Source organism: Salvelinus namaycush, chromosome 23 (genome assembly GCF_016432855.1).
Source record: "Salvelinus namaycush isolate Seneca chromosome 23, SaNama_1.0, whole genome shotgun sequence".
Taxonomy (NCBI): domain Eukaryota; kingdom Metazoa; phylum Chordata; class Actinopteri; order Salmoniformes; family Salmonidae; genus Salvelinus; species Salvelinus namaycush.
This window is the reverse complement of record NC_052329.1, coordinates 28,229,649-28,249,505: the sequence shown is the minus strand read 5'-3', so window position 1 is coordinate 28,249,505 and position 19,857 is coordinate 28,229,649. Positions and strand designations below refer to the sequence as shown.

At 43.4% G+C, this 19,857-nt stretch overlaps 1 pseudogene; it reads left to right on the top strand.

The window, feature by feature from the left end:
• The first annotated feature begins 62 nt into the window (after window positions 1-62).
• Window positions 63-19,857, top strand: part of LOC120018607 — a 29,621-nt pseudogene continuing 9,826 nt past the window's right edge.

The following is a 19,857-nucleotide window of genomic DNA, read 5'->3' as shown; positions in this document are numbered from 1 at the left end:
CTCCCCTTGAGCGCTTCGAGTCGGGCACCTGTCTTGCATTTCTCGCTCAGTGTTCCCTCGTCATGGAGCTGCAGCCTTCCTCCTTCCCCTCGGACCGCTCTAAGATAGCGTACCTCATCACGCTGGTATCGGGAAGGGCCCTCGCCTGGGCTACGGCCGTTTGGGAACAACAGTCGGCCGTTTGCTTCAGTCTGGAAGGATTCGTGGCGGAGGTGAAAAAAGATTTAGAGGCTCCGTTGTCCGGGAGAGAGGCTGCCCGGAACTTGCTTCAGCAGGACTCCCTCAGTGTGGTAGGTCTGATTGCAGTCCCAATCGCTCACTCAAGGATCCCACCTTGCATCTGATGAACTCCGGAAGTCCCCGGCGTATACGTCCCCGAGAGGATCCGAGCTTACCCGAGTTCCTCCAAGAGCCTCTGAAGACTGCCGATTCACCCCTTCCCGAGCAAATGCATCTCGGCAGGGTTAGGCTGTCCCCAGCTGAACGCTTACGCAGACTTGACACCCAGAGGTGTTTGTATTGTGGTACTGCCGGTCATTATGTGTCTACCTGTCCCTTCAAGAGACCTAGCTCATTCGTTGGAGTGAGTACTGTGGTGGATCTTAAAGATACTTTTTCTTCTCCTCTAACTCACCCCCTCTCCATGCCATCCTGCTGTGGGGCGACCAGTCCAAGTCTCTCCAGGTACTCATCGACTCGTGAGTCTTATGGACGTTACCGTGGCGTCCGAGCTGGGCATCCCCACTCAACCCCTCTCCATTCCCATGGATGTTAGAGCGCTGGACAGGCGCTCTATAGGCCGGGTCACCCACCACACCACACCCATCAGCCTACCAGTGTCAGGGAACCACAGCGAGATGATCCAATTCCTGCTAGTTGAGTCTCTGCAGGTTCCCGTGGTATTGGGATTATCTTGGCTCCAGCGACACAATCCCTCTATTGACTGGGCTACTGGTGCCATCGTTAGCGGGAGCCCATCCTGCCACACTCATTGCCTGAAGTCAGCTCTACCTGCCCAGGGATGTCTTTCTGGGGGCTTGGAAATTGCCCCGGACCTCCCCGCCAGTCCCGTGGAGCACCAGGACCTCTGGGAGGGGTTCAGTAAGGCCCGGGCCACTTCGCGTCCGCAGCACGAATCGGTATCCAAGAAGGTCAAGCCAGATGCGCTAGCACGCCACTATAGCCCCGCGGCCATACCCCCGGAAGCCGAGACCTTTCTCTCCTGCTCCAAGATCATTAGCCCCTCTGCTGTTCGTCCTCTGTTGCCCTGCACCCTCCGTATACTTCCTACCTTTCCTGTGTCTAGAATTAAAACCATGTCTTACAGCCCTTTGTCTCCTGTTTCCTGTACCTTTTGCTGTGCTAACATAATTGCAAAAGGGTTTTCTAATGATAAATTAGCCTTTTAAAATGATAAACTTGGATTAGCTAACACAACGTGCCATTGGAACACAGGGGTGATGGTTGCTGATAATGGGCCTCTGTACGCCTATGTAGATATTCCATAACAAATCTGCCGTTTCCAGCTTCAATAGTAATTTACAACATTAAGTGTCTAAACTGTATTACTGATCAATTTGATGTTATTTTAATGGACAAAAAAATGCTTTTCTTTCAAAAACAAGGACATTTCTAAGTGAACGAAAACCTTTGAACGGTAGTGTATATAGATTTAGAATTTCCACAGATGTACAGTATGTACACTATGACGACTATAACCTATATTATAAATGATGCATGTAAGAGATTGTAACGGTCGTCTTGTGGTGAATGAGCGGACCAAGGCGCAGCGGGTGATGAATACATAATGATTGTTTATTAACAGAACAACGAAACACGAAAACTCTTTAACAAACTACAAAACAAATAAACGACGTAGACTGACCTAAAACATGAGAACTTACAAATACACGAAGAACGCACGAACAGGTACAGACTACAAACAAACGCTACAGTCCCGTGTGGTACGAACATACATACAGACACGGAAGACAATCACCCAACAAACAAACAGTGTGACACAGCCTACCTATATATGATTCTCAATCAGAGGAAATGCATAACACCTGTCCCTGATTGAGAACCATATAAGGCTAACAGACAATGAACCTAAACATAGAAACACATAACATAGAATGCCCACCCCAACTCACGCCCTGACCAACTAAACACATACAAAAACAAGAGAAAACAGGTCAGGAACGTGACAGAGATGTGCAGTGCAAAGTGCAATAGGCAGTTCTGGAATGATGTGCAGAGTTCCAAGTCCATGGATGAATGGATCATCTTGGGACAGGTGGCCGGTTGGTGAGAGCCATGGCACAGAGGAAGAAACTGTTCAGGTGGCGGGAGGTTTTGGTCGTGATTGACCTGAACCATTTGCCAAAGGGTAGTATTTGGAAGATGGGTAGAGCGGGTCGGTGATGATCTTTCCTACACGCTTTCTTTCCTACATGCTTTCTCAATGGAGGGCAGGTGGCAGCCAATTACTTGATGGAGGAGGTGAAGATGAACTCGATGATGGTTGTTTAGAACTGAATCAGTACACACAGCATTCAAAGGAGGACGAGGACAAAACAACACCAAACGTTGCGCTGAGGAAAACAGATTTGTTTTATTGTCTATCAATTACAGAATCTCAAATGATTTACATTTGGCATTGGAAGTTTTATTGAATACAGTCATTAATACAGCAGTCAAATCGCATAGGGAGTCTCATCAGCAAGCGAAAACCATCTGTGGAAAGAGCACAAGTTGAACAAAGATATATGTGCAAACAGAATGGATCATTTAATGTAAGTTTCCACCTAAAACAATGACATGAGCTCTGTCCTAATTAATCTCTGCTCAACTCCCCACTTCCTCTACTTGCATCCTTCTCAAAATCCATTGGAGGAGGTCTAAAGTCAGGCACCTTCGGTCACCTCCTCCAATGTGGTTTTAGAAGGAGGTGCGATCGTCAGTATTTGCATCCAAAGCTCTATCTATGAATTTGAGAGTGCTTACATTTCTCCAGGCCCATGCCCCATGCTTTCTACTGAAACAGGGGCGGGGAGTATGCTTTGTAACCATTTCCACTGCTGATTGCCACTTTAAGAAACACATAAATGAGCTTAAAATTAATGTTTAAGCATACGTGACTGGTGGGAGTGCGGTGCCATACCTTTAGCTCCCAGGTGCAGCGGAGCTGACACACTAAATATGAAGTTGCAGCAGGTGTCTTGACCACCCTCTGGCTGTTTTCCAGACAGTGGTAGCGCTGCAAGGTGTTCCAGGCACTGTTTGTGGCCACGTCACCTACCTCAGAATCAGTGAAGATCTCCAGGTTCTTACATTGAGGCATCAGCATGATCTATAGAGAGGGCAGAACAATACAGGAGATGGAATTAGATTTAGAATGGAGTCGAAGTCTCAATTTAAAATCCCTCTACAATCCAAAGATATTGGTAAAAAGGTAAACAAAAATAGGCACTGGAGTTTTACGAAGGTGGAGCGACACATATTTGCTGAGTTGTGTAAGACATACGATGAGTTGGTGACCAATTGGTCCATCCTCTGCCTCGTTGGTGTCACGATCGTCGTACCTTTGAGGAAGAGTGGACCAAGGCGCAGCGTGATACAAATACATCTTCTTTTATTTAGAGAAGACGAAACACGAAAACGAACACTTTTACAAAACAAAACAACAAACGACCGTGAAGCTACAAACGTTAGTGCATACACAAGCTACAAACGTTAGACATAGACAATTACCCACACCAGTCTAATGCCTATGGCTGCCTAAAATATGGCTCCCAATCAGAGACAATGAATGACAGCTGTCTCTGATTGAGAACCATTCAGGCAACCATAGACACACCTAGACACCTACACTCTACCAAAACCCCCTAGAAACTACAACCACCCAAGACGAGACAAATACACACAAACATCCCCCCTGTCGCACCCTGAGCTAACCAAAATAATACAGAAAACAAAGAGAACTAAGGCCAGGGCGTGACAGTTGGTGTAGTCATCCAGGGCAATGAAGTAGAAGTCTGACTCCACCTGGTCAAAGGTGTTTTCTCTACAATAACTGACCTGTCCCCTGAGAACAACTGGAGTGAGAGAGGAAAATAAGATGTCAGAAAATGTTTAAATGTTTTAACATCTTTTTTTTACCTTTCTTTATCTAGGAAAGTCAGTTAAGAACAAATTCTTATTTACAATGAAGGCCAACCAAAAGTCAAAAGGCCTCCTGCGGGGACGGGGGCTGGGATTAAAAATAGGAATATAATAAAAATACCGAACAAAATAAACATCACGACAAGAGACACCACAAGACTACATAAAGAGAGACCTAAGACAACAACATAGCATGGCAGCAACACATGACAACACAGCATGGTAGCAACACAACATGAACAAGATGGTAGCAACACAACATGGCATTAGCACAACATGGTAGCAGCACAAAACATGGTACAAACATTATTGGGCAAAGACAACAGCATGAAGGGCAAGAAGATAGAGATAACAATGGAACACGTGAAGCTTCCACAACTGTCAGTAAGAGTGTCCATGATTGAGTCTTTGAATGAAGAGATGAAGATTAAACGGTCCAGTTTGAATGTTTTTTGCAGCTCGTTCCAGTCGCTAGTTGCAGCGAACTGAAATGATGAACGACCCAGGGATGTGTGTGCCTTGGGGACCTTTAACAAAATGTGACTGGCAGAATGAGGGTTGTATGTGGAGGATGTGAGCTACGGTAGGCATCTCAGATAGGGGGGAGTGAGGCCTAAGAAAGTTTTATAAATAAGCATCAATCAGTGGGTTTTGCGACGGGTATACAGAGATGACCAGTTTACAGAGGAGTATAGAGTGCAGTGGTGTGTCCTATAAGGAGCATTTGTGGCAAGCCTGATGGCAGAATGGTAAAGAACATCTAGCCGCTCCATAGCACCCTTACCTGCCGATCTATAAATTACGTCTCCGTAATCTAGCAATGGGAAGGATGGTCATCTGAATCAGGGTTAGTTTGGCAGCTGGGGTGAAAGAGGAGCGATTATGATACAAGAAACCAAGCCTAGATTTAACCTTAGCCTGCAGCTTTGATATGTGCTGAGAGATGGACATTATACCGTCTAGCCATACTCCCAGATACTTGTATAAGGTGACTATGTCAAGCTAAGAGGTAGTAATCACACTGGGATGGAGAGGGGCATTCTTCTTACCAAACCACATTACCTTTGTTTTGGAGGTGTTCAGAACAAGGTTAAGGGCAGAGAAAGCTTGTCAGACACTAAGAAAGCTGTGTTGTAGAGCGTTTAATACAAAATCTGGGGAGGGGCCAGCTGAGTATAAGACTGTAGCATCTGCATATAACTGGATGAGAGAGCTTCCTACTTGCCTGAGCTTTGTTGTTGATGTAAATTGAGAAGAGAGTAGAGCCTATGATCGAACCTTGGGGTAGTCCCTTGGTGACAGGCAGTGGCTGAGACAGCAGTTGTTCTGACTTTATACACTGCACTCTTTGAGAGTGGTAGTTAGCAAACCAGGCCAAAGACCCCTCAGAGACACCAATACTCCTTAGCCGGCCCACAAGAATGGAATTGTCTACCGTATTAAAAGCTTTGGCCAAGTCAATAAAAATAACAGCACAACATTGCTTAGAATTAAGGGCAATGGTGACATCATTTAGGACCGTTAAGGTTGCAGTGACACATCCATAACCTGAGCGGAAACCAGATTGCCTACCAGAGAGAATTCTATAGACATCAAGAAAGCCAGTCAGTTGATTATTGACATGTTTTGAGACTGGTGTTTGGCGGGTACTATTTAATGAAGCTGCCAGTTGAGGACTTGTGAGGCGTCTGTTTCTCAAACTAGACACTCTAATGTACTTGTCCTCTTGCTCAGTTGTGCACCGGGGCCAACCACTCCTCTTTCTATTCTGGTTACAGTCAGTTTGCGCTGTTCTGTGAAGGGAGTAGTTCACAGAGTTGTACAAGATCTTCAGTTTCTTGGCAATTTCTTGCATGGAATAGCCTTCATTTCTCAGGACAAGAATAAACTAATGAGTTTCAGAAGAAAGTCCTTGGTTTCTGGTCGTTTTGAGCCTGTAATTGAATATGTCTGTAAACACACCAGCCAGCTGGTCTGCGCATGCTCTGAGGAAGCGGCTAGTGATGCCGTCTGGGCCGGCAGCATTGCGAGGGTTAACACTTTTAAATGTCTTACTCACGTCGGCCAAGGAAAAGTAGAGCCCACAGCCCTTGGTAGCGGGCCGCGTCGGTGGCACTGTGTTATCCTCAAAGCGGGCAAGAAGGTGTTTAGTTTGTCTGGACGCAAGACGTCGGTGTCCGTGATGTGTTTGATTTTCTTTTTGTAGTCCGTGATTATCTGTAGACCCTGCCACATACGTCTTGTGTCTTGTTACAATTACACCATGAGTCGTTAATCATGAAGCAAACACCCCCGCCCTTCTTCTTCCAGGAGAGATGTTTATAACTGTCAGCGCGACGCACAAAGAATCCCGGTGGCTGTACCGATTCCTACAGCATGTCCCCAGAGAGCCCTGTTTCCGTGAAACAGAGTATGTTACAATCCCGGATGTCTCTCTAGAAAGCAACCCTAGCCCTAATTTCGTCTACCTTGTTACCTAGAGACTAGACATTAGCGAGTAAAATACTTGGAAGCGGTGGGTGGGGTGCGTGCCTCTGAAGTCTCACCAGAAGCTCGCTCCGTCTACCTCTCCTGTGGCGACGTTGTTTTAGGTCAACCTCTGGAATCAGTTCGAATGCCTTGGGTGGTTCGAACAAAGCATCCGCTTCGGGGAAAGTCGTAATTCCTGATCATAGTTATGGTAATTTGACGTCGCTCTGATATCCAATAGTAATTCACGGCTGTATGTAATAACACTTAAGATTTTCTGGGCTAACAATGTAAGAAATAATACATTAAAAAAAAAGGACGAGAGGCAAGGCGATCCTCTCTGTCGGCACCATCTTGCTGATTATTATTGGTGTCATTGGAGTTCAAGTAAACTCACTGCTGTATACTGTTTTTAGTGTGGAATAGCCCACTGACACAGAACATACAGGTGTAGGCATATGTCTATACCACAGCAGTCTGGAGAAAGATACAAGGTGATCTAGGCTTACATGCTCTTTAAGACAAATCTTGTTTTTATATACCTCTATAGGTACTATTAAGAAAAGGATGAACACAATTCACATAATTTATACCAGCTGGATATAATGACAGTTGACACTTAAAGTACTAGTATTTCATTATAATAACTGTGTTATACGTCTCCATAGTTTTTGTGAACACAGTGCTTATTGTGGTTATTTGTATGGAGAGAAGCCTTCACTAACCCATTTATCTGTTTCTGTGCAGTTTGTTTGTAAATGACTTGTATGGGAGCACTGGTTTGTTTCCTACTCTCATGACTCATTTGGTTTCAGATTACCATACAGTTTCCACTGTGTACTTTTACCTACAGATCTTTTGCATGTACACATGGAACCATTGAATTCAGCAATTGTCCTATGACAGGTACCTTGCTACTATATATGTTATCCACTACAGTATTACAGCATCATGACAACCAACAGAGTGTGTATTTTAATTTGTGTAATATGGTGTACTCTTTTGCAAAAAGCATCATAACACTGACTTTAACCATTCGTTTGCAATTGTGTCGGAATGTTATAGACAAAGTGTATTGTATTATGGTGTTATAGACAAAGTTAAGCCCACCTTATTGCCCACCTGCCACCATTACGTCCATCCATAATGGGAAATAGGCCCTTTAAGGTGGTGGGACAATCACACATCCATCTTGTTTTTCAAGGGCCACTGTGAGATATGTTTGACCCACAGAATAAAATAATACAGTAAGGGTAATGATGATGTATTTGATGTATAAGACACAGTGGTTGTGTACTCCATCCATCCTGTAAAAAGCCGTGAAAAGTTTATGAGTTCTGTCAATTAAAATTATTTCCAAAACACCAGTCATTTTTTTTCTCCATGTATACCTTACCATGGGGAAAGCAGAAGCTAATAACACAATAACAAGAGCATAATAAACATGTTTATTGAGTCATTAGGTACCAGGTCATTAGTCCACTCGATCACCTCGTTCCCTAGGAACCAATTATTGCAGCTATTAACCTGTAGAGACCTGAGGGGCTGAAGGAGAGGCACGGCTGGTCTTGAATGCATACCAAATGGTACCCTATTCCCTATGTTGACCCGAGCCCTCTGGTCAAAGGTGGTGCACTGTATAGGGAATAGAGTGCCATTTGGGATGCCCACCTTCTGTCATCGCCTCTGGGAGTGTAGGACCTGAAAGTGTACTGTAGGCCTAGGATAGCCTAGAGTGACAATAAGGGTCCTCACTTTTACCTGAGCAGGAATAGCTCTGGGCCTAGGTTTTAGACTATAGTTAGGACTTAAGGTCCAGAGTAATTCTCTGTTTTCTCTCGTTAGGTCATATGTTCGGGGAAACCGTTCCTTTGTCAAAGGCTTTGGATTAGTTTCACTGAACCATTTATTTATTGTAAGGACATAGCCGGCTGAGGCGTGAAAGCCTGACGATCCCGCTTAGGCGTGGGAGCCTGACAGGCTGGCTGAGGCATGGGAGACAGCCGAGCCAACCGAGGCACCCCCGGTTACATCGGCAGCGGCACTCGGACCCGACATCACCTACAAAAACAAAAAATAAAAACTGCCTGATGCTTCAAATTGTGGTGTCAGCATTCTGTAAGGACAGACGCTTGGAGACGAGATGCAAGTACAGGGAATGAACATTTAATTAATAAACAGACGTGAAACAGGACAGGACAGCATCTGGACATTAATGCTGACACAGGGATGAAACAGAGGAACAGACAGATATAGGGAAGTTAATCAAAACATGAAGGAGTACACGTGAGTCCAATAATGTGCTGATGCGAGTAACGAAAGTGACAGGTGTGCTTAATGATGGGCAGCCTGGCGCCCTCGAACTCCACGGATGGGGAGCGGGTGCAGACGTGACAATTTATTGTACATGGCACACAATACATAGCACACACTGCAAAAACTTTAATGATAGATCTGATAGCTTTGTCTGCCCAGCCCAATGGTGTTGTCACAAACAGTGCGTTCAGAAAGTATTCAGACCCCTTTCTTCTTTCTACATTTTGTTACATTACAGCCTTATTCAAAAATGGATAGAATAAATAAAATCCGCATCAATCTACATACAATACCATATAATGACAAAGCAAAACACGTTTTCATAGGAATACCTTACTTACAGAAGTATTCAGACCTTTTGCTATGAGACTCGAAATTGAGCTCAGGTACATCCTGATTCCATTGATCATCCTTGAGATGTTTCTACAACTTGATTGGAGTCCAACTGTGGTATATTCATTTGATTGGACGTGATTTGGAAAGGCACACACCTGTCTATACTGTACAAGGTCCCACAGTTGACAATGCATGTCAGAGCAAAAACAAAGCCATGAGGTCGAAGGAATTGTCCGTAGAGCTCAGAAACAGGATTGTGTCGAGGCACAGATATGGGGAAGGGTACCAAACAAATTCTGCAGCATTGAAGGTTCCCAAGAACACAGTGGCCTCCATCATTCTTAATTGGTCGTATCTGAACCAATACGACTCTTCCTAGAGTTGACCGCCCGGCCAAACTGAGTAATCAAGGTAGAGGGGCCTTGGTCAGGGAGGTGACCAAGAACCAGATGGTCACTCTGACAGGGTTCCAGAGTTCCTCCGTGGAGATGGAAGAACCTTTCAGAAGGACAACTATCTCTGCAGCACTCCACTAATCAGTCCTTTATGGTAGAATGGCCAGACGGAAGCCACTCCTCAGTAAAAGGCACATGAAAGCCCGCTTGGAGTTCGCCAAAAGGCACCAAAAGAACTCTAAGACAATGAGAATCAAGACTCTCTGGTATGATGAAACTAAGATTGAACTCTTTGGCCTGTTTGCCAGGCGTCACATCTGGAGGAAACCTGGCACCATCCCTACGGCGAAACACGGTGCTGGTAGCATCATGCTGTGTGGGTGTTTTAGAGCAGCAGGGACTGGGAGACTAGTCAGGATCGAGGGAAAGATGAATGGAGCAAAGTATAGAGAGATCCTTGATGGAAACCTTCTCAGGGGGCTTAGGACCTCAGACTGGGGTGAAGGTTCAACTTCCAACAGGACAATGACCCTAAGCACACAGCCAAGACAATGCAGGAATGGCTTCGGGACAAGTCTCTGAATGTCCTTGAGCGGCCCAGCCAGAGCCCAGACTTGAATCCGATCCAACATCTCCGGAGAGACCTGAAAATAGCTGTTTAGCAATGCTCCCCATCCAACCTGACAGAGCTTGAGAGGATCTGCAGAGAAGAATGGGAGAAACTCCCCAAATACCGGTGTGCCAAGCTTGTAGCGTCATACCCAAGAAGACGCAGGGCTGTAATTGCTGCCAAAGGTCCTTCTATAAGTACTGTGTAAAGGGTCTGAATACTTGTGTAAATGTAATATTTACGTAAAAAAACAATTATACATTTACTAACGTTTCTAAAAACATGTTTTTGCTTTGTCATTATGGGGTATTGTGTGTAGATTGACGAGGGGAAAAAACAATTCATTCAATTTTAGAATAAGACTTAACAAAATGTCAAGGGGTCTGAATACTTTCTGAATGGACTGTACCTCTTCTTCAGTGTAGAGTGTAAGGCTAGAGGGTCCCTACACATACATTGTTTTAATAGAATCATAGGCCACTAACACAGCCTGTTCAATAACATAACATTAAGGACGTGTATTCTTATGATGTGCTGTACTAATCAAATCAAACTATCATACCAATCTACTATTTTTATTTAGGAATGTCACGCTGGCCATGTGTAACAGTGTTGCTTCTGTCCCTCACCTTGCCCCAACCTGGGCGTTAACCAGGGACTCTCTGAACACATCGACAACTGAAATTAATTGTCTAAATGTTGTGTTTAGCGTACTTTACATGTAATCCATTTGTTATTTTGCCTTTGAATGTATTCAGTAATATTTTAAGAAACTCAGTCAGGCTTTCAACTTACTCTTGAAAGTTGTAAAAGTAGAATGCACAAGGTGCAATTTCGAAATTGGGTAGTTGTTTTCCTCTTGTCATTTCAGACATTTCAGACCTTAGAGAGCTATTTAAATATCCAGATCAATTAGCTCATGTCAGCTAACGTTTTTGAGCCCATTGAGCTAAGTGTTTTAGCCCATTGATTTTGTTGTAATGTTTGAGTCACCAGATATCACATGAACACACATGAGACATGTTCCCCAATGATGAAGGGGGCCCGAGTGAAAATGTTGGGGAACCACCGCTCTACTGTATAACATTATTATGAAACCTAAAATAATTAGTGGCTTAATTTGGCTGTCCTGGTTGTATTATTTTTTCATGGATGTCATCCCTATCTCCCTGAGTTTGTGACTGCAGTTTTGTGACAATGTTATAGACAGAGTGTATTGTGACAACTACTCTGTGGTCAAGCTTTCCTGTTCAATATTACACGAAAATACAATATGGGGTCTTGTTGTAACTGTACTTCCTTTGGCTTGTACTATATTTCCTAACATGTACTCAGATGTAAGAATTCTATAAATTTGTTAACAGTTTTCAAAAGAGACGAAACCAAAAGCTTTTAACACTTGTACACCACATATAGCCTCTTTGCTGAACTTCTCCTTTGACTGTTTATTTTTAAATCTACAAGGCAGACATGATACTGCACATAGTCCACCTATACTTCACACTTTTATTTGTTTATTTTCCAATATGTCCACCACTTTTTAATCCTATTATGTATGGCTTTAGGATCAATAAAACCAGGCAGGTTTGTAAAAAGGTACTAGGCCTTCACTTCACTAATTTTGAATTATGTTTTGTTTTTATAATTGACTATACAAATATGTGGCATTTCGGCATAGTTTTGTGACTGCAAATGTTTGATGTAATATTAGGTATCTGATCTTTATAATTCACAGATTAAATATGGTGTTCCCCAAGGCTCTGTTTTAGAACAATTCTGGTTTTATACAGTATTCAGATTTGGGGTGAAAAATTATATTGTGCTGGCAGATGTTTGGATTGGTTCCTTGCAAATAAACATTTGTCGTTAGGAAGTCCCAGGAATGTCACAAAATGGTCAACTAAAGTGGTCCCCTGTAGGTTTGGTGTAGTTCCCAGTTTATTCCGGAGGCTTCCCTGATTACTTTTTAGATGTCATTTTAATTTCTAATTCATCTTTTCAAAAAAATGTATGATGTAGATTCAGAAGGGTTAGGTTAAATGCGGAAGACACAATTTGGTTGAATGCGTTCAGTTGTGCAACTGACTAGGTATCCCCTTTCCCTGCCATTCAACTGTATGAGAGCAGAATTGTGGTTTGAGAGTGGAATGAACCAACCACATTTTGACTTGTAATGGGTGGAACCGTACAAAAAAAATAAGTACGTCACTATTGAGTGCGCAAGAGCAAAGAATCAGTGGCATTAGGAAGCAGTAGTCTTCCCACGCTAGTAGCTAGCGTGTGTTTTAATAGTGTGACAATGGCGACGACAACTGCAGCAGCAGCAGATGTTATCAACTTCAAGGTCGATGATGTTGCAATTTTGTATTTTATTTTTATTGACTTTTAAACGTACAATCCACCTGCAGTGAAGCTTCTCAACATTTACATTACATTTTAGTAATCTAGCAGATGTGTCCATCCAGATCGCAACCTGTCCATGCATTGGATGTAACAACCTTCCTTTTTAAAGTAATTTTTTAATTTGAATTTTGGTTTTTGTATTTGTTTATTTTTTCCCCGTAATTTTACCCCTCACTCAGCAACTTCACTCTCACTCATCTCCAGTTCTAGATTCCAACGCTCGGTTTCCCTCATCCCATCCCACTTATCTCTGCTGGGCATCCCCTTTGGATTTCAGCACATTAAGTAATGCTATGTTGTCTGTTATTTTTCTACATTTTGGGGTTTGATACAACGTAGGCTAGATCTTTGTTCCCTCTGAAGGACTAGGTTCAATAGTCACGGTTCGCCAATGCGTTTTTAGGACTTTCTTAGGACATTGTGTCATGGTCCTCTGGATCTTGAGTCTAGTTCCCAGTTTTTCCTGGGGACTTCACTTCATGGTAGCAAAGAGACGTTCTCGCCCCCCCAAAAATGTATTATAGCCAGGGCATGAATACCCTAGTTTCTTTACGCATCAACACTTGCTACTGTTGCCAAGCAAATCAAGTCCCTGATTTGTGAACCACTGATCCATTCACAGCTCTTTGTCTTTTGACAATGTTAAGGACACCCACCAGTGCTTTTACCATATAATGTTTTCAACTTAGATATTTCACATACTGTACATGATTACAATGTGCGTGCTCATTTATACAGTAATTATTAGAAACATGTCCACATATGGGATTTGAACTCAGAACCCCTTCATTCATAGCTTTCCGATATTCCTGCTATGCCACCATGTCTCTGTCAATGACTGATTTCACATGTATTCCTACACTTCGCCCTTCAAAGTAAATTCCAGCTGTTAAAATATAATAGTGATTGAGGAGTACGATTAAAACCGAATAATATAACCCACCAACATTAGACAACTCTACTGAAAACCCAAACTGAAATAGCTGAAATAAGTCAATGATAATAGAATATTCAGATTAACTGATAACTAAAATGGCAGAGCAGATGGCACTCTTATGCTGATAAGAGATGTATTATAAGTAATGAATGTGCAGAGGGGGTAGTTAATTCAAAGCCCAAGTGGGGTCATAATGAAAAGTCAGTACTAAGTAATCATGTCAAATGTAATCATATTGTTACTGATCAAAGATTTGTACACTATTTTAGCTGAACAGGATACGACTTACCTTAACTTATAATGGTTTTGGCCACCTGGGACCATCACGTGAATGACACAACTTCCCAAGACTTCCCACAACTTCCCAAGAATGCCTAAAAATGTCCTCAGGATGTTCCTGGGACAAACTGGGAACTAGAAAAAAACTCCACGGGACCATGGCACAATGTCCTGACTACTTTAGAAGACCATTTTGTGACATTCCAGGGATGTCCTAACAAATTATTTTTGTTTGCAGGGATGTTTCCTTGGGACCATCACGCAATGTCCTAATGACTATTAAAATTTAAGTCCTGAGAACGTCCTAAGAAAGTCCTGATATGATCCTCAGTGACGTCCTAGTAACTTAGCAAGAACTAGACAAAGGTCCCCCAGAGAAAGTTCCCTTGGGACCATCATGCAACGTACTGAAGAATAGTCAAATTAAGTCCAGAGAATGTCCTAAAAAGTACCTGACATGGTCCTGATATGGTACTCGGTAACATCCTAGTAACTTACAGGGAACTAGACAAAGGTTCCCCAACGAACGTTCCCCTGGGACCATATCGTGATGTCCTGAAGACTAGTAAAAGGAAGTCTTGAGATTGGCCTAAAAACTACCATCATGTGACATCCCCTTGACGATAATGAAATGTCTCCTTTTGGACATTGAATGTCTCATGGAAAATGTCCGACACAAATAGGAACCTTTTCGTAATGTTCCCTAATGGACATCAAAATACAATGAACAGAAATATAAACACAACATGTAAATTATTGGTCCCGTGTTTCATGAGCGGAAATGAAAGATCCCAGAAATGTTCCATACCCACAAAAAGTTGATTATCTCAAATTTGGTCCACAAATTTGGTTACATCCCTGTTAGTGTACATTTCTCATTTGCCAAGATAATCCATCCACCTGACAGGTGTGGCATATCAAGAAGGTGATTAAACAGCATGATAATTATACCTGTGCATCTTGTGCTGGGGACAACAAAAGGCCACTCTAAAATGTACAGGTTTGTCACACAACAAAATGCTACAGATGCCTCAAGTTTTGTGGGAGGGTGCAATTGGCATGCTGACTGTAGGAATGTCCACCAGAGCTGTTGCCAAAGAATTTAACGTTAATTTCTCTACCATAAGCAGCCTCCAACGTTGTTTTAGAGAATTTTGATGTAAGTCCAACCGACCTCACATCTGCAGACTACGTGTATGGTGTCGTGTGGGCGAGCAGTTTGCTGATGTCAACGTTGTGAACAGGGTGGTGGAGATATCGTATGGGCAGGCATAAGCTATGGACAATGAACACAATTGCATTTTGTCGATTGCAATTTGAATGCACAGACACACCATGACGAGATCCTGAAGCCCATTGTCGTGCTGCTCATCAGCTGCCATCACCTCAAGTTTTAGCATGATAATACATTGCACTTAATGCGGTTGCATTAAGAACTAGTGTATCTTTCATTTGCTGTACAACATGTATTTTTTAGTAAAGTTTATGATGAGTTATTTGGTCAGATTAGGTGAGTGTCAGAAATATATCCGGAGATTCTGGGCAAAAGTTGCTACATTTTCACAATGTATAACCACGGATTTCAGCTCTAAATATGCACATTTTCGAACAAAACATAAGTGTATTGTATAACCTGATGTTATAGGACTGTCATCTGATGAAGTTTGTCAAGGTTCATGAATAATGTTATATCTTTTGCTGTATTTTTGCGATCGCTACCTTTTGCTGCTGATAAATGCGGTTGTGTGTTTGGCTATTGTGGTAAGCTAATATAATGCTATATTGTGTTTTCGCTGTAAAACACTTAATAAATCGGAAATATTGGCTGGATTCACAAGATGTTTATCTTTCATTTGCTGTACACCATGTATTTTTCATAAATGTTTTATGATGAGTATTTATGTATTTCACGTTGCTCTCTGTAATTATTCTGGCTGCTTTGATGCTATTTTTGATGGTGGCTGCAATGTAAAACTATGATTTATACCTCAAATATGCATATTTTCGAACAAAACATAAATGTATTGTATAACATGTTATAAGACTGTCATCTGATGAAGTTGTTCAAGGTTAGTGACTAATTATATCTCTATTTTGTCGGTTTTGTGAAAGCTACCTATGCGGTGGAAACATGGTGAAAATATGCGGTTGTGTGTTTGGCTATTGTGGTTAGCTAATAGAAATACATATTGTGTTTACGCTGTAAAACATTTTAAAAATCGGAAATGATGGCTGGATTCACAAGATGTTTATCTTTCATTTGCTGTATTGGACTTGTGATTTCATGAAAATTATATTATATGATATCCCTGTCGCGCTAGGCTATGCTAGTCAGCTTTTTTGATGAGGAGGATCCCGGATCCGGGATGGGTATCACTGAAAGGTTAAATGGATGGCAATCAGGTTTTACGTCTGGCCACAGCACTGTTTCAGCAACATTGAAGGTTTTAAATGACATCCACTGTGCTCTTGATAAGAAGTTACATTGTGTGTCTGTTTTTATTGATTTGTCGAAGGCTTTTGACACCGTGGACCATGCTGTGTTAATGCAAAGGTTAAAATGTTGTGGAATTACTGGTCATGCTCTAGATTGGTTTATAAATTACCTATCAAATCGTACACAATGTGTAATGGCGGATGGTTGTAAATCTGAGTCCATAGAGGTGTGCTCAGGTGTTCCGCAAGGTTCTATTTTGGGCCCACTGTTGTTCATTTTGTATATCAACAACATTGGGGATCTTATTGAAACAGCGGATGTACATTTTTATGCAGATGATACTGTTCTTTATTCAAGTGGTAGTAATTTATCTTTAGCTTTTGAAAATGCCCAAAGAGCATTTAACATCATACAACAGAATCTGTATGATTTAAAGCTGATTCTAAATTTGGGTAAAACAAAATGCACTGTATTTTCAAATGCCAGGCATGTTACAAATCATGTCATTGCTACATTGGCTGGACATACTATAGAGAAAGTTAAAGTGTACAAATATTTGGGTGTGTGGGTTGATGATAAGCTGAGCTTCACTGTGCATGTAGAGAACTTGATAAGGAAGCTCAAGCTGAAAATAGGATTATATTACCGGCATAAGGCTTGTTTTTCTTTTGAGGCCAGGAAGGAGCTGGTACGATGTACATTACTGTTTTAGATTTTAGTGATGTTATATGCAGGCCTCAGCCACTACCCTGAGAGCACTTGATTCAGTGTATCATGCAGCCCTCAGGTTCATTACAAATCAGAAATGTCTAACACATCATTGTGATCTCTACAGAGCGGTTGGCTGGTCGTCATTGACCTTGCGTAGGCTTAAACACTTGTATACACTGATTTATAAGGCCATATTGGGTAAAATGCAATTTTATCTCTGTTCTTTTTTAGTCAGGTCAGTAAAAAAATATAAATTACGGTCCCATTCTGATTTGCTTCTAACAGTACCAAAAATTAGAACAGGTCACGGTAGAAATAGTTTTCGTTACTTAGCACCGTGGTCCTGGAATTCTCTCCTGAACATTTTAAAATGTGATGATTTAGTTTCGAGTTTAAACACTTGATCGACGTATATATCATAGAAGAGTGTAATTGTTTTTAGGCCAGCTGTTTTTAATGTAATATGTAATTGTTGTACTGTATGTGTGTTTATAGTTTTGTTTAATGTTGTGTTAGTGAATTAGGTGTGGACCAAAGCGCAACGTGGTAAGTGTTCATGCTTTTATTTCAGAACTGAACACTATAACAAAAATAACCAAAAAATAAATGAAAACCGAAACAGTCCCGTCAGGTGCAGAAACACAAAACAGAAAATAACTACCCACAAAACACAGGTGGGAAAAGGATACCTAAGTATGGTTCTCAATCAGAGACAACGATAGACAGCTGCCTCTGATTGAGAACCACACCCGGCCAAACACACAGAAATAGAAAACATAGAACACAAAACATAGCATGCCCACCCCAACTCACGCCCTGACCAAACCCAAAATAGAGACATAAAAAGGATTGTTAAGGTCAGGGCGTGACATAGTGTATGTAAGTTGTTTTGTCTGAAACGTTGTTCCCCCTGCTGCTATTGGACCAGGTCTCTCTTGGAAAAGAGATATTATCTCAATGAGAAAAAAACCTGTATAAATAAAGGTAAAATAAAAATATATATAAATAAAAACGAGAATAAATTATCTATTGATTCTGTCTCTTCGCAGCAAAATCTACAAAGCTGAGATTGTTGTATACCCCATATACACTGCTCAAAAAAATAAAGGGAACACTTAAGCAACACAATGTAACTCCAAGTCAATCACACTTCTGTGAAATCAAACTGTCCACTTAGGAAGCAACACTGATTGACAATACATTTCACATGCTGTTGTGCAAATGGAATAGACAACAGGTTGAAATTATAGGCAATTAGCAAGACACCCCCAATAAAGGAGTGGTTCTGCAGGTGGTGACCACAGACCACTTCTCAGTTCCTATACTTCCTGGCTGATGTTTTGGTCACTTTTGAATGCTGGCGGTGCTTTCACTCTAGTGGTAGCATGAGACGGAGTCTACAACCCACACAAGTGGCTCAGGTAGTGCAGCTCATCCAGGATGGCACATCAATGCGAGCTGTGGCAAGAATGTTTGCTGTGTCTGTCAGCGTAGTGTCCAGAGCATGGAGGCGCTACCAGGAGACAGGCCAGTACATCAGGAGACGTGGAGGAGGCCGTACGAGGGCAACAACCCAGCAGCAGGACAGCTACCTCCGCCTTTGTGCAAAGAGGAGCACTGCCAGAGCCCTGGAAAATGACCTCCAGCAGGCCACAAATGTGTATGTGTCTGCTCAAACGGTCAGAAACAGACTCCATGAGGGTGGTATGAGGGCCCGACGTCCACAGGTGGGGGTTGTGCTTACAGCCCAACACCGTGCAGGACGTTTGGCATTTGCCAGAGAACACCAAGATTGGCAAATTCGCCACTGGCGCCCTGTGCTCTTCACAGATGAAAGCAGGTTCACACTGAGCACGTGACAGACGTGACAGAGTCTGGAGACGCCGTGGAGAACGTTCTGCTGCCGGGTCTGGCTGGTCATGGCTGGCTGACGGCTCTGGCTGGTCATGGCTGGCTGACGGCTCTGGCTGGTCATGGCTGGCTGACGGCTCTGGCTGGTCCTGTCTGGCGGGCAGCTCTAGCGGCTCCTGTCTGGCGGACGGCTCTAGCGGCTCCTGTCTGGCGGACGGCTCTAGCGGCTCCTGACTGACGGACGGCTCTAGCGGCTCAGGACAGACGGGCGGCTTTGAAGGCTCAGGACAGACGGGCGGCTCTGAAGGCTCAGGACAGACGGGCGGCTTTGAAGGCTCAGGACAGAACGGCAGTTCAGGCGGCTCTGGGCAGACGGGCAGTTCAGGCGGCTCTGGGCAGACGGGCAGTGCAGGCGGTTCTGGGCAGACGGGCAGTGCAGGCTCTGGCCGGCTGAGGCGCACAGTAGGCCTGGTGCGTGGTGCCGGAACTGGTGGTACCGGGCTAAGGACACGCACCTTAAGGCTAGTGAGGGGAGCAGCAACAGGACGCACAGGACTCTGGAGACGCACAGGAGGCTTGGTGCGTGGTGTTGGCACTGGTGGTACTGGGCTGGGGCGGGGAGGTGGCGCCGGATATACCGGACTGTGCAGGCGTACTGGCTCCCTTGAGCACCGAGCCTGCCCAACCTTACCTGGTTGAATGCTCCCCGTAGCCCGACCAGTGCGGGGAGGTGGAATAACCCGCACTGGGCTGTGTTGGCGAACCGGGGACACCATGCGTAAGGCTGGTGCCATGTATGCCGGCCCGAGGAGACGCACTGGAGACCAGACGCGTTGAGCCGGCTTCATGGCACCTGGCTCAATGCTCAATCTAGCCCGGCCAGTGCGGGGAGGTGGAATAACCCGCACCGGGCTAATCACACGTACAGGAGACACCGTGCGCTTTACCG